At 39.9% G+C, this 14012-nt stretch overlaps 1 pseudogene; it reads left to right on the forward strand.

Annotated features, from left to right (window-relative positions):
• The first annotated feature begins 5809 nt into the window (after positions 1-5809).
• The window catches only part of LOC102869616, a 47045-nt pseudogene continuing 38842 nt past the window's right edge, over positions 5810-14012 (forward strand).

Here is a 14012-nt window from a genome sequence, read left to right on the forward strand (position 1 = left end):
TGGTACCAGCAGCCTGGAAATTAAAAGATGAATTGCATTGGGAATGTCTGCTGTCAGAGACCTTTCCAAAGTACTCAAGAACAATGATCTCAGTCTGGAGACTAAGGTGTACCTGATACAGGCCATGGTCTTTGCAGTTACTTGCTATGCATAAGAGAGCTAGACAATGACTAGGGATGATAGAAGGAGAGTTGATGCCTTTGAGCTGTGGTGTTAGAGATGAGTGTTGACTATACCATGGACTGCTAGGAGAATAAACAAGTTAGTCCTGGAGAGGGTGAAGCGAGGCTGCTCCTTGGAAGCAAGGATTCTGAAGCTCCTTCTGACATACTTTGGACATGTTGCAAGGGGGGATAAGTCCTTGGAGAGGAACTTGGGAGGGTGTAGGAGAGGAAGAGACCCTCGATGAGATAGATTCAGTCACTGGGGTAACAAGGACAGGTGTGTCAGATATAAGATTGGCAAGGGGTAGAGCAGGGTTTAGGGCTGTTGTACATAGGGTTGCTATGAGTTGCAGGCGACTCCACAACAGATAACAACAATACATTTCTGTATTTTTAAAACATAAAGTATACTATTGCTTCCCATAATTTTTAAATGCCTGATTTCAGAAAAAAGAAAATAAGATTTTTATTACTACTACTGTTTATTTTCTTCAGATAAAAATTTAGTGACTTTTACAAAGTATTAAACTTGAAATTTTGAGGGTCTGATATACGGATATAAATATGGATGGACACACAGACATCTACATGGACACACAAATGTCTCTCTTACCAAAGCTTAAATACTGTCACATAGCTTTGTTTGTTGGAATTTATAACAAGCCAAAGGTGGGGTGGCTCTAATCCATGACCCTCAGGCCTGTCTTTAACTATTTTTGGTGAAACATTCTTCTAGGTCTTATAACCCTGATCTGTCCATTTGCTGTACAGAGGTAACTTGTGGTTGCTGTGAAGCTGAACACTGTGACACTGATGTGTCAAATGCAAGAATGGTTTACCTATGGTCGACAGTGTTTGGTGGAGCTACCCAATTAAAACAAGCTTGGAAGCGGAGTGGCATCCACTTATGAAACAGCTTGCCTCTGGAAACCCTATGAACCTGGAGAAATGATGCAAGTTATACAAGTGTCCAGGTCTTTTGCTTACAGGGTCTCTATGAGTGGTCTACGACTAGACGGCACTTAACAACAACAATATTTAAAAACAGGAGACTTTGAACAATTTTATCACTGCTCTTTATCATGAGCACTTCAACATACAAGCGTTATGTATAAGTTTATATCTTGTTATTCCACTTGAAGCCTATTCTATAGCTTATTTCTTACTGTTAAAGTGAAGGAGTGAAGAAACTTTTCTACAGTTTGGGTGTTCACCTTGATCAGGGAGTTTCTTCTGTAATATTGCTTCCAGTGGGAAAAAAATAATGCTTCCAGTGAAGAAGGTATCATTCACTCATATTATGGATGAGATTCATACATTTACATTTACACAGTAAATAAGACAAGGTCTGAATCAAAGGTTAGCTTTATGTCTGGTCTTATCCTTTCCCTAGCAGACTTCTTGGTAACTAACAAAGGTGGCAGCATTCTGGTTTGTTTTGCACCTGTGGCTATTTTCATTGTGCAAAGGAATAGTTTCTTTTTTAGCCTGCTGACAAGTTTCTAGAGATCTGAGGTCTAGTGGAATCTTCTTTGATAGAACACAACCTTGAGGCTTCTGATTCAAAGCATGGACTTTGCAGAGTCAGATTTGATATAAAAGGTGGACTGTGGGACTGCTCTGAGTCCTAGTTACCTTGTTTGTTAAATGGTGTTATCAATACCCATCTTATGTAGGTGTGTGTCAAGAGTCTAGCAAACTATGTAGCACTTTATAATTTTCAATAAAAATTACTGCATGTGTTAGTGTCTTTTATTTTAATACTAGTTGTGTTAATGGGTCTTCTTTGTACTCATATGGATATTATCCTATCACTCACAACATTTTATTTCAGGACAGAACTTGGAATTTACTTTTTTACTACGAATGCAACACCATTCTTCCTGTTATTAACTTCCTGCATAGTATATCATATGATTATCTGATTCAAAGTGGCCAAAGCTCTACAAACAGGAGAGGATAAAATAGATGAATGGGACCTTCTAAGAATCAAATCCCTATGCACATCTAAAAACGTCTACAACATGGTAAAAAGGGAAGCCATAGACTGAGAAAAAATATTTGGTAATGACATGTCAGATAAGGGACTTATATCTAGAATTTATAAAATACTCGAGTACCACAAGATAAAGGTAAATAACCCAATTGAAAAATGGGCACTGGATATGAACAGACAGTTCACCAAAGAAGACATTCAGATGGCCAATAAACACATAAAGAAATGTTCAAAATCCCTAGCTCTAAGAGAGATACAAATCAAACCAACTATGATATATCATCTCACCCCAGTAAGAGTAGCAGAATTTAACAAAATAGCAAACATCAAATCCTGGCAAGGTTGCTGAGAAACTGGAACCTTTATTCACTGTTGGTGGGAGTGTAAAATGGTGCAATCACTATGGAAGGCAGTATGGCGCTTTCTCAAAAAGTTGCAAACAGAGACACCATTTGACCCAGCAATTCCACTACTGGGAATATACCCTAAAGAAATCATAACTGCCACCCAAGCAAATATATGCACACCCATGTTTATTGCAGCTTTATTCACAATAGCAAAGAGTTGGAAACAACCGAAGTGCCCATTAACAAACGAATGGATAGAGAAACTCTGGTATATTCACACAATGGAATACTATGCTGCATTGAAAAACAAGGAACTCATAAAATATTATACAAAATGGGTGAGCCTGGAGGACATCATGCTGAGTAAAATATCTCAGTCACGAAAGGACAAATATTGCCACTGTTGTAAAACGAGACTGACATTGGGGTTGAAGGGAGACTGAGAAAGAGGGGATAAATAATACATACTGTAATGAAACAGATGAGGAACAGAAATGTTTAAAAGGGATGTATGATTAGATATTATTGTCATGACAGAAGTCCAGAATGAAGACTGCATAGTGGAGTGGACTTGGGGGGAAGGGATTGTATAACAATGAAAGATTTTTTTTTTCACTTTTCAAAGAGAAGAGTGAATTGGAGGGGAGGGGTAGGCAGGGAGAAAAAAGTGCAACAATGAATGAAGGGAAATCCAAAGTCTCTGTAAACTCTCATTAAAATGAATTTTAAAAAATAAATTTAAAAAACCCCCCAAAATAAAAAAATACCAAAGTGGCCAAAGCTGGTCCATCTCATCGCACTAATGCCTACTAGATCAATATTCATGTGTTCCATTTAATTTTTTAACAATTTCCAATTTTCTAACATTCAAGCTACACAAATTACATGTTCTAATTGTTAAACAATGCTTGTTATTGTTTTCCTCATTTCATATGATTTCCAATCTGGGCTCTACCACTACACTACTATAATTTATCCTCTTTCTTTAGTGTCCATAGGGTTTTCAAAGGCCTGCTATTTAGGAAGTAGATGGCCCATCCTGCTTCTTCGTTTGTCTTAATCAGGGAGCTCAAGCAAAACCTGTCCACCATGGGTAACCCTTATGGCATTTGACACACTAGTGGCACAGATTTTAGTATCACAGCAACCCCAAGTTATCTCAGTACAGCAAACTGACAGATAAGTGCTGTACCACTTAGAACAATGTTTTTCCCAAACATAATTGACACCAGGCCTGAGGGCCCAACCAAATGTAAATACAAAGGCCTGCCCACCAAGGCATTTGACTGTGTGGATTATACAAGTTGTGGCTAACATTGAGAAAGAATGGGGATCCCAGAGCATTTGATTATGCTCTTGCAGAACCTCTACCTTGATCAGGAGATGTGTGAACAGAGCAGGGGAGCACAGCATGGTTTGGAACAGGGAAGGGAGTGTTTCAGGGTTGTATTCTCTCTCCATACCTATTCAATCTGTATGCTGAGCAAATCATCTGAGAAGCTAGACTCTATGAAGAGGAGTATGGCATCAGGATTGGAGGGAGACTCAGCAATAACGTGGGTTATGCAGATGATGCAACCTTATTAGCTGAAAGGGAGGAAGACTTGAAGCTCTCGTTGCAGAAGATCAAGGAATGCAGCCTTTATGGATTGCATCTCAGTGTCAGGAAAACAAAGATTCTTATCACTGGACTGATAGGCATGATGGATGGAGAGGAGATTGAAACTGTCAACAGCTTCATCTCACTTGGATCCACAATTAATATCTGGTACCGGCAGTCAGGAAATAAGGAGACACATTGCACTGGGAAAATCTGTTGATACGGACCTTTCAAAATTATTGAGGGCTAGTGATGTCAGTTTGAATACTAAGGTGCATCTGATTCAGGCCATAGTCTTTCCAATTACTTGCTATGCATCTGAGAGCTCAACAATGAATAAGAATGATAGGAAAATAATTGACACCTTTGACCTGTGGTGTTAGAAAGGAGCACTGAACATACCATGGATGGCCAAGAGAACAAACAGATATATGTCTTCGAGAAGGTGCAGCCAGAGAATTATAAGGCTTCAGCTCACACTCTTTGAGCATGTTGCTAGGAGAGGCTGGTCCTTATAGAAGGACATGATGCTAGGAAAAATGAAGGGTCGGAGGAGAGGAAGACTCTCAACCAGGTGGATTGACAATGTTACTGCTGGTCACACTTGTGTCACAAGTGTGAGGATGATGCAGGATAGAACAGGGTTCAGATCTTCTGTTCATAGGGTCGCTAGGAGTCATACTTGAAGGAACCCAACAAGTGCATATGTTATATGGCCCTAGATGACATAAACAGTTTGCACTCATTACTAAGCTAATAGTTGGCAGCAATTCACGTTTACCCAGCAGTACTGCAGAAGAACAGCCTAGTGATGTGTCTGTCAAGACTGCAGTCAAGAAAATGCTATTGAGCAGTCAGGTGGTTGCCATGAGTGAAAACTGACAACAATGAGTTTGGTTTTTATTGTTTAGAATCAGACCCTAAAAGTCCCTATCAAAACAAAGTCCTTATCAGAAAAATATCAAATTGGCATTAAGAACTTCTGTACATACATTTAAAAAAATCACCATAAAGACAGTAAATGAAAACAATCTCCAAACTTTTTAAATGCATATAACCAACACCAGTTTAGTCCAGAAATTACTCCTACAAATTTGGCAGTACCTATCAAAAGTTTCTGCTAAAATGTTGTGCTAGTTTTTTGCATATGGAGTGTGGTGTATAGCGGACAGATATTTATAGGGGTCAGAATAACACTTCTCTTTTCAAAGGTTTTTGCACAAGATTGCTAGGGACGAGACTGTCACATATATTATGTGGTTTAGACTACTTGAGCTATGAGATCAAGAGAAAGAATCCAGTCCATTTTTCTACCACGCCCACTTCTGCAGCTCTCTTGTTTTTGTTTTGGAATGGGGGTGCGTTGGGACAGTTCTTCTCTAGCTCCAAAAGTTAACTTGTTTCGATCTAGGGTCACTTTAAAGGAAAGTGACCGTCAGGCTTTTCTTGAAACGTAAACTCTTTCAAGGAAAGGAAAATAACAGCTTGTATTTTCAAACGAGCCAAGGTAAAAGTGAAATTACTAAATGCCGCACGTCCACACGCAGGCTCAATGAGCCCGCAGCGCAGTCGCGTGAGTATAACTAGACGCGATTGGCGCGTACAGAACGCGATTGCGTCATGGCGTAGAGGCGGGGCGTTCAGGCCGGTTTCCTCGGCGACACTGCGAGGCCGCGCAGGCGGCGTGGGGAAGGTGGAAGGTATGGGGGCTCCTGCTGGCCTGCAAACTGACTGCGAAGCGCTGCTCAGTCGCTTCCAGGAGATTGACAGCGTGCGCTTCGAGGACTTCACCGAGCTCTGGAGGAACAGGAAGTTCGGGACCATATTCTGGTGGGTGCTGCCCTCCACTAGCCACCTCTCTATCCTGGAGCACGTCGGGGAGGTTTTTCTCCCCCACTCCTCTTGGATCTCTGCACGTGTACTTACCGGAGAGGACCGTGTGCCTCTGACAACTACCTCGGTCTCTCCTGGGACTTCCCTTCTCCCTCTCACTGGGCTTCCCTTGCATTCTTGTGCGGTGGTGTGTCTCTCTCGTATGCATTTCTTCTGGCGCTCCTTCTAAACTTTCTTTCCATTTCCATTGGACTCCCTCCTGTCGCAGGCCAGCATCATCCACCCTTCGTCGGTCTTGTAAGCAGCACAAATTAATCTTTCGTCAGTAAGTGAGATAATGTCACGCTCCTGTTCACCCTTCAGTGATTCCCATTGCCTTTGGGGTAAAGCTCGAATTCCCTAACATGGCTGGCAAGATCCTTCGTGCCTGACCTCTCTCTGCTCATCCCTTCAGCATCATCTTCCTGCCATCTCATGCTTTTAGGTTTTCTTTCACTCCAGTTTCTGCTTTTAGCCCTTTCAGATGCTCCCTCCCTTAGACCCCTTTACCTGCTACTTTAAGCTCAATTGACAAGTTAACAATTCCTCAAGAAAGCCATTCTTTGTCCTTCTGCACTGAGGTGCTCTGGGCCCTCTTTTTGCCCTTAGAGAAACCTGTGCTTGTTGTGTCTTTACACTTACCTACCACCTGGTGGTTAGACTTGTATACTTGCAGCTTAGGGGTAAGGAAATGTGCTGCCAGCACAGTTTGAATCCACCAGCTACTCTCCTGGACTGCCTTTGAAAACCCGGTGGAGGGTCAGCTATGGATCAGCTTAGACTGGACAGTACACACCAACAATAGTTTGGAAAGGTGAATAGAGAGCACAGATTATGGAGCACAGCTGCATGCATATGAATGCAGGTCCCACTGACTTGCTGTGACTGGGCATGTTACTTACCTGCTTGAATAAAAAATATTGTTAATACTTCATAGGTTGTTTCGAACTGATAGCTGGTTTGCTGAAGTTTTAAATCTCAAGGGAAGAGATTGCCTATCTTTACCCTGCGCAGCCACTGATGGATTCGAACCACCTTTGTTTTATTTGGCAGCAGAACTCCTTACCTACTGGCCACCAGAGATCCCTAATACCCCCCCCCCATAGTTGTGAGAATTAGATGAACTAATGTAATAACTCATTTTCATTACTCAGAAAAATGTTTAGTGTTATAAAGATAATTTGAAACATTTCCTGCAGAGAGTTAAGGAGTATAACCTTCAGTAAGGGCAACCTGTCAACATCAAAAAAACCAAAAATTCTCACCACTGGACGATAGATGGAAAAAAAGATTGAAGTGGTCAATAATTTTATTTTACTTGGATCATCAGTGAACACCCATAGTAACAGCAGTCAAGAAGTCAAAAGATGCTGCATAGGGAAGATCTACTGTCAAGAAACTCTCCAAAGTGCTAAAGAATAAGGATGTGAGTTTAGACCAAGGTGTGCTTCATTCAAGCCATGGTGTTTTCAGTTGCTCCTTATGCATCTGAAAGTTGGTGAAAAAGGATGACAGAAGAAGACTCAGTGCCTTTGAGTTGAGGTGTTGGAGAAGACTACTGAATGCCCCATGTACTGACAAAAGAACAGGTAGTCTGCCTAGGAGGAAGTGCAACTGGAATGCTCTTTAGAGGCAAGGATAGTGAAACTTCATCTTGTATACTTCAGGCTTGTCAGGAAGAGCCAGTCCTTGGAAAAAGACATCATGCCGGGAAAGCTAGAGGGTCAGAGAAAGAGAAGACGACCTCCAACATGATGGATTAACACAGTGACTGTAACAGTGGATTTGGGTATATCAGAAATTATGAAGATTGTGATGGGAAAGTCTGCTGTTAGAGGCCTCTCCAAAGTAATGAAGAGCAGTGATGTCACTCTGGAGACTAAGGTGCGCCTGATACAGACCATGGTTTTTGCAGTCAATTGCTATGCGTCAGAGAGTTGGACAGTGACTAAGGAGGATAGAAGGAGAATTGATGCCTTTGAGCTATGGTGTTGGACGAAAGTATTGAATATACCACGGACTGCTAAGAAAACGAACAGGTTCAGCTTTGAGAGGATTAAACCAGGCTGCTCCTAGAAGGCAAGGATTCTGAAGCTTCCTCTGATATGTTGTTGTTGTTATGTGCCGTCGAGTAGCTTGCGACTCATAGCGACCCTATGTACAACAACCCTGAACTCTGCTCTGTCCTGTGCCAATCGCACTGTCTCTGACACTCCCATCCCGATTATCCCAGTCACTGAATCAATCCACCTCATAGAGGGCCTTCCCCTCCTGTGCTGTCCCTCCACCCTCCCAAGCATGATGTCCTTCTCCAAGGACCGGTCTCTCCTCTGGATATATTATTGCAAGGAGAGACCAATCCTTGGGAAGGATGTCATGCTTGGGAGGGTGGAGGGACAGCATAAGAGAAGGAGACCCTCTGTGAGGTGGATTGACTCAGTGATTGGGGTAATCGCAATAGGTGTGGTGGAGACCGTGAGATTGGCACAGGATAGAGCAGACTTTAGGGCTGTTGTACATGGGTCGCTATGAGTTGTAGGCAACTCGAATGCACGTAACAGTGCGTGGTAGGGTCAAGTTCAGATATATTGTTCATAAGGTCACTAAGGTTTAATCAACTTAATGTCATCTAACAGCACCGTATTATAAGCACATTCTCAGTACTTAGAAAATGTTGTTAATATTTCATTCCACACTACTTTATGAAGACCGTGTAAGATGAGTTTATAGATAAAATACTACAAAGACTAAGGAGTTAGCTGACCAAGTGAATGAATCCTTATAATTGAACCTGTCTTGCTGAGTAAAATGTGAGAGTTGTCTTTTTTCTTTTTATTGGGATAATTATTTAGGTAGTTTGTGCAATAGGAGTGATAGACAATGAAGAAGTTATTTAATGTACGGTTAATGAAAGGAGAACTAATTTTTAAATGGCTTCTAAATGTAATGCCTTTATAATCTAACATTTAATCTAGAGAACAGCTTGGGAAAGCAGGTATAATTATCCTTATTTTATAGATGAAGAAATTGAAGCTTAAAGACATTGAATAGCTTCCTCAAGATTGCAGTGCTAGGAGGTAGTGTAATAAATACTGTGATTATGTCTGCTTGCATCTAAAGCTCATGATCTTTTGCTGTACTCTTAGGGAAAATGGAAGTTTAGGAAGTATTTGCTGGATTCTCTCAATTTTTAGTTAATGTGAAAAAAACTAGGTCATGTAACGAGTGGTAGATTTTCTTTAGGAATTGCTTAGAGTTTTAATACTTAAGTAGGTGTTTTACATTTTTTTAAAAATGATAATACTTGAATGTTCAAGGCAAAATTTTTCACTACCCTCTTGCAGTCAGATAACAGTGTAGGCATTATTTTATGCTTCCACTTTTAGTTCTTTTAGCCAAGATTGTATTAAAAATGGACACTTTTTCGATCTGTGAATGAACGGAAACACAATATAATTTTTAAACCTATAAGTATAATTTAAATTGGCTATTTTTTTAAAAAATCATTTTTTTTGTATTATTTTTGTGTGTGTGTATTGTCGAATCAGATCCCACTGGAGATTGCCCCTCCTTCTCAAGCAGAGCATCTGGTGGATTCAAACCATGTGCCTTTGGGATTGCAGTGCAGCTTCTTGCCACTAGGTCACCAGAGCTCTAAAACTGGCTAATTTTGTTGACTAATTTCAAGTCTTACTTAGACACCTATCCAAAATACACACAAATTATGCGTTGGTTGTTTTTCCAAAGTTGTAAGAAAGGTATTTCACTGGCTTTTTTTTCCTGTGGTTTCACACATAGCTAAAAAATGTTTGGTCATTTATTAATGTTGCTGTCTGTCTTCAGAAAATATATTTGCTATTCTACTTATTTTTTTCTTTATTTGATGTTTGGACGGAACTACTCTTGAGGGCAGTGCAGCCTGCTCTTCTCACTTGCTCTTTTTTTTTCCCATTAATTTTAATAGACATTTACAGAGGTCTTGGATTTCCACTCACCCATTGTCGCGCTCCCCTCCCTGCTCACACTCACTTGCTCTTTTACCTTGATCTTTGTTTTTCTGTGCAGAATTTGGCTGGGGGATCTGTTACATTTCCTTGTTTGTCTGATTTTTTAAACTTGGTATCCCAGTGACAAGAGTACAGATTTGTGAGAATACAGGCGACTCTCTCGACTCTCTCATATATTAAAATGCACAGATTTTGTCTCTTATTCTGTAATATAGCCATGATAATGATATTAAATGTTTCAAATTTTTAAATAGTAACACTTTTCAGTCTCTTCCCCTTTGCTTTCCATTTCAGCAGCTAAATCTGATGCTTTAAAAGGTGCAGTCATATTTATCTACTTCTTTCGAATGCCTCAGTTCTAGAAGTCCAGCAGAAAAATTAGCATTTATGCTTCAATCATACAAGGACCCAGGGTGGAATCCCCATCCATTTTTCAAGCAGCTGCTTTTTAAGCAAGTGAGCACCTTTTCTAAGGAGCTGATAGCCGGTGGCTCATTGCTTTGGTGCAGATTGTTGTTGTTATGTGCCGTTGAGTTGCTTGTGACTCATAGCAACCCTATGTACAAAAGGCCTAAACCCTGCTCTATGGTGCAGATTATAGCCAAGAAAACTCTAATGTGTAGTTCTATTTTTTAGACATGGGGTCACCAAGAATTGGAATTGACAGCAGCAGGTTTGGTTTGATATAACTGTTTTAGTGGCTTTTTTTCCAGGATTATTGAGTCATGATATATTTTCCTCTTTGTTTTTTAGTGGGCGGATGAGAAATTCGGAAAAGAACATGTTTACAAAAGAAGCCTTAGCTTTGGGTTGGCGGTATTTTTTGCCTCCATACACCTTCCAGATCAGAGTTGGTGCTTTGTACCTACTGTATGGATTATATAACACCCAACTGTGCCAACCAAAACAAAAGGTAATACTTGGTAAGTTACTTTTTCCTGGCAGAGGTGGGAAATGCATGCAATGTTTTTACAGTAAACGAAATAGGAATGCCAGTGTTTTATATTATTCTACATTTGTTAAAAAATTACATTTGTGCAACCACTGAGGAAGGCTGTATGGTGCTTTCTCAAAAAGTTGCAAATAGAAATATCACTTGACCTAGCAATTCCACTACTGGAAATATACCCCCAAAAAACCGTAACTGCCACCCAAGTGGATATATACACACCCATAATTATTGCGGCTTTATTCACAATAGCAAAGAGTTGGAAACAACCCAAGTGTCCATCAACAAATGAATGGATAAAGGAGCTCTTGTATATTCACAAAATGGAATAGTACACAGCACTGAAAAAACAAAGAACTCATGAAATAATACAAAATGGGTGACCATGGAGGACAATATGCTTAGTGAAATATCTCCGTCACAGAAAAGACAGATACTGTATAATGCCACTATTATAAAACAGAACAGATGGGGGTTGGGGGGAACTAAGAAAAGGGGATAAATAATGTACACGACTTCAAAACAGACAAGAGAGAGAACTGTACAAAAGGAATATATGATTAAGTGTTACTGGTATGACAAGAGTCCAGAATAAGAGCTTCATAGTAAAGTGATCTAGAGGGGGGCCCTGTATAACAATGAACTTTTTTCCAAAGAAAAAAGCGAACTGGGGGGCATGGGTAGGGAGGAAAATGTGCAACAATGAATGAATGAATGAATGAATGGAAATCCAAGTTCTATGTAAACTACAATAAAATTTCAATTTTTTTTAAAAAAGTACATTTGGTACAACTTTAACACTCTTTCTTGTTGCAGATTAGAGTGGCCCTGAAGGATTGGGATGAAGTTTTAAAATTTCAGCAAGATTTGATTAATGCACAGCATTTTGATGCGGCATATATTTTTAGGAAGCTACGAACAGACAAAGCATTTCACTTTACCGCAATGCCCAAACTGGTATGTTATCCAAAATATATTTGTTTGTTAAAATATGAAATTACATCTTATTATTCATAAAGTATTTCAATTTCTATAAAGTAGAATATTTTATGTTCCATTGCTTATAGCAAGCTTTTTTAAAGTTGAAATATTTTATTTCTTAAAATAAGACTTTTCTGTAGAGTATTTTCTGATTATTTTTCTTTGAAATTCAGTTCTGCTATTATATGTAATGTGTTCTGAATACCATATATTAAGTAGATTGTTATGAGGAAATTAGGTTCAGCATCTGAACCTTATTTTTCATTCCTTTACTCAGACATCATGATATTGTTACATGCTGTTGAGTCTCTTATAATTCATAGCGATCCTGTGTACAGTAACTTTGAAGCCTGTTCTATCCTGCACCAGTCTCACTGATTCTGACATACCTATCCCCATTACCTCAGTTACTGTATCAGTCTATCTCATCCTGCATCATCTTGCACTGTCCCTCCACCCTTCCAAGCATGATGTCCCTCTCTAAGGACTAGTCCCTCCTGGCCATGTGCCCAAAGTATGTGAGACGGAGCTCCAGAATCCTTGCTTCCATGAAGGCACTTGCTTTCACCCTCTCCAAGGCAGACCAGTTTGTTCTCTTAGCCGTCCATATTCAGTACTCTTCTCCAGCACCACAACTCAAAGGCATCAATTCTTCTTCTATCATCCTTAGTCATTGTCCAGCTCTCTGATGCATAACGAGTAATTGTGAAGACCATGACCTGAATCACGGCCACTTTATAATCTCTAGACTGACCATTGTTCTTCAGTACTCTGGAGGTGTTCCTGACAGTAGATTTTCCCAATACAATTAATCTTTTGATTTTTCTGGCTGTCAGCACCAAGAACGTTGATTGTAGATCCAAGCGAACTGAAACTGTCAATAATCCAATCTCTTTACCATCTCTCATGATGCTACAAATTGGCCCAGTAGTGAGAATATTTGTTTTCTTTATATTGAGTTTCAGTCTATCTTGAAGGCTACAGTTCTTGATCTTCTGCAACAAATGCCTCCCGTCCTCTTCATTTTCAGCAGACAGGATTGTGTCATCTACATAACGTGAGTTGTTGATGAGTCTTCCTCCAATCCCATTGCCACATTCCTCATAGAGCCCAGCCTCCTGGAAGATCTGTTCTACATATAGATTGAAAAGGTGTGGAGATAGGATGCATTTCTGACCTACACCTTTCCTGATTTTCAGCCATCCAGTGTTTCCTTGCTCTGTTCTGAACGATTGCCTCCTGGTCCGAGTATAGATTTTGCATAAGCACAATCAAATGTTCTGGTATTCCTATTCTTCTCAAAGTTAACCACAGTTTGTTGTCATCCCCACAGTCAAATAACTTTGCACAGTGAAACACAGATAGGCATTCCTCTGGTACTTTGTGCTGTCAGCCAAGATCCTCCTAATAGTGTCTATCCTGTCCCTAGTTTCACGGCCTCTTCTAAACCCAGCCTGCAAATCTGGTATTTCTCTGTTGATGTGCTGTTACAGTCGTTTCGGATAATTTTTAGCAGGATCTTGTTTGTATGTAATATTGATATTGTTTGATAATTTCCACACTCTGTCACATCACCTTTTTTTGAATGGGAAAATAAGTATGAATCTCTTCCAGTCAGTTGGCCAGGTGATTGTTCTCCAGATTTCTTGGCACAACCTGGTTAGTGTGTCGAGTGCATCATGTGTTGAAATACAGCAGTTGTTATGCTGGCAATTCCTGGGGCCTTGTTTTTTGTCAGTTCCGTCAGAGCAGCTTCACTTTCCTCCTTCATCACCATTTCCTCTTAATCTTGATCATATGTTGTTTCGTAGAGGTAACTAATTAAAAAGAAAACGTCCCAACAAAACCCCCCCCAAATCTCGTTGTTAGTTGATGAAAAGTTGCAACTGATATGATAATTCTTCAGTAAGACAGTGAGACAATTTGATGTAATTGCAAGAGCACTGGACTGGGGGCTAGAAGTCCTAAATTCTGGTTCTGTTGTTGCTGGCTGGCAAGTATGTATCTTCTCTTAAGGGATATGTCAAAGTTCTAATAAATGGTATCTAAAATATGGGTATCTTTTTTAAAAAAATTTTATTATTTTTACGTGTACC

The sequence above is a fragment of the Elephantulus edwardii genome, unplaced genomic scaffold (assembly GCF_000299155.1).
Source record: "Elephantulus edwardii isolate Elephantulus edwardi_28Jun2011 unplaced genomic scaffold, EleEdw1.0 scaffold00104, whole genome shotgun sequence".
NCBI classification, from domain to species: Eukaryota; Metazoa; Chordata; class Mammalia; order Macroscelidea; family Macroscelididae; genus Elephantulus; species Elephantulus edwardii.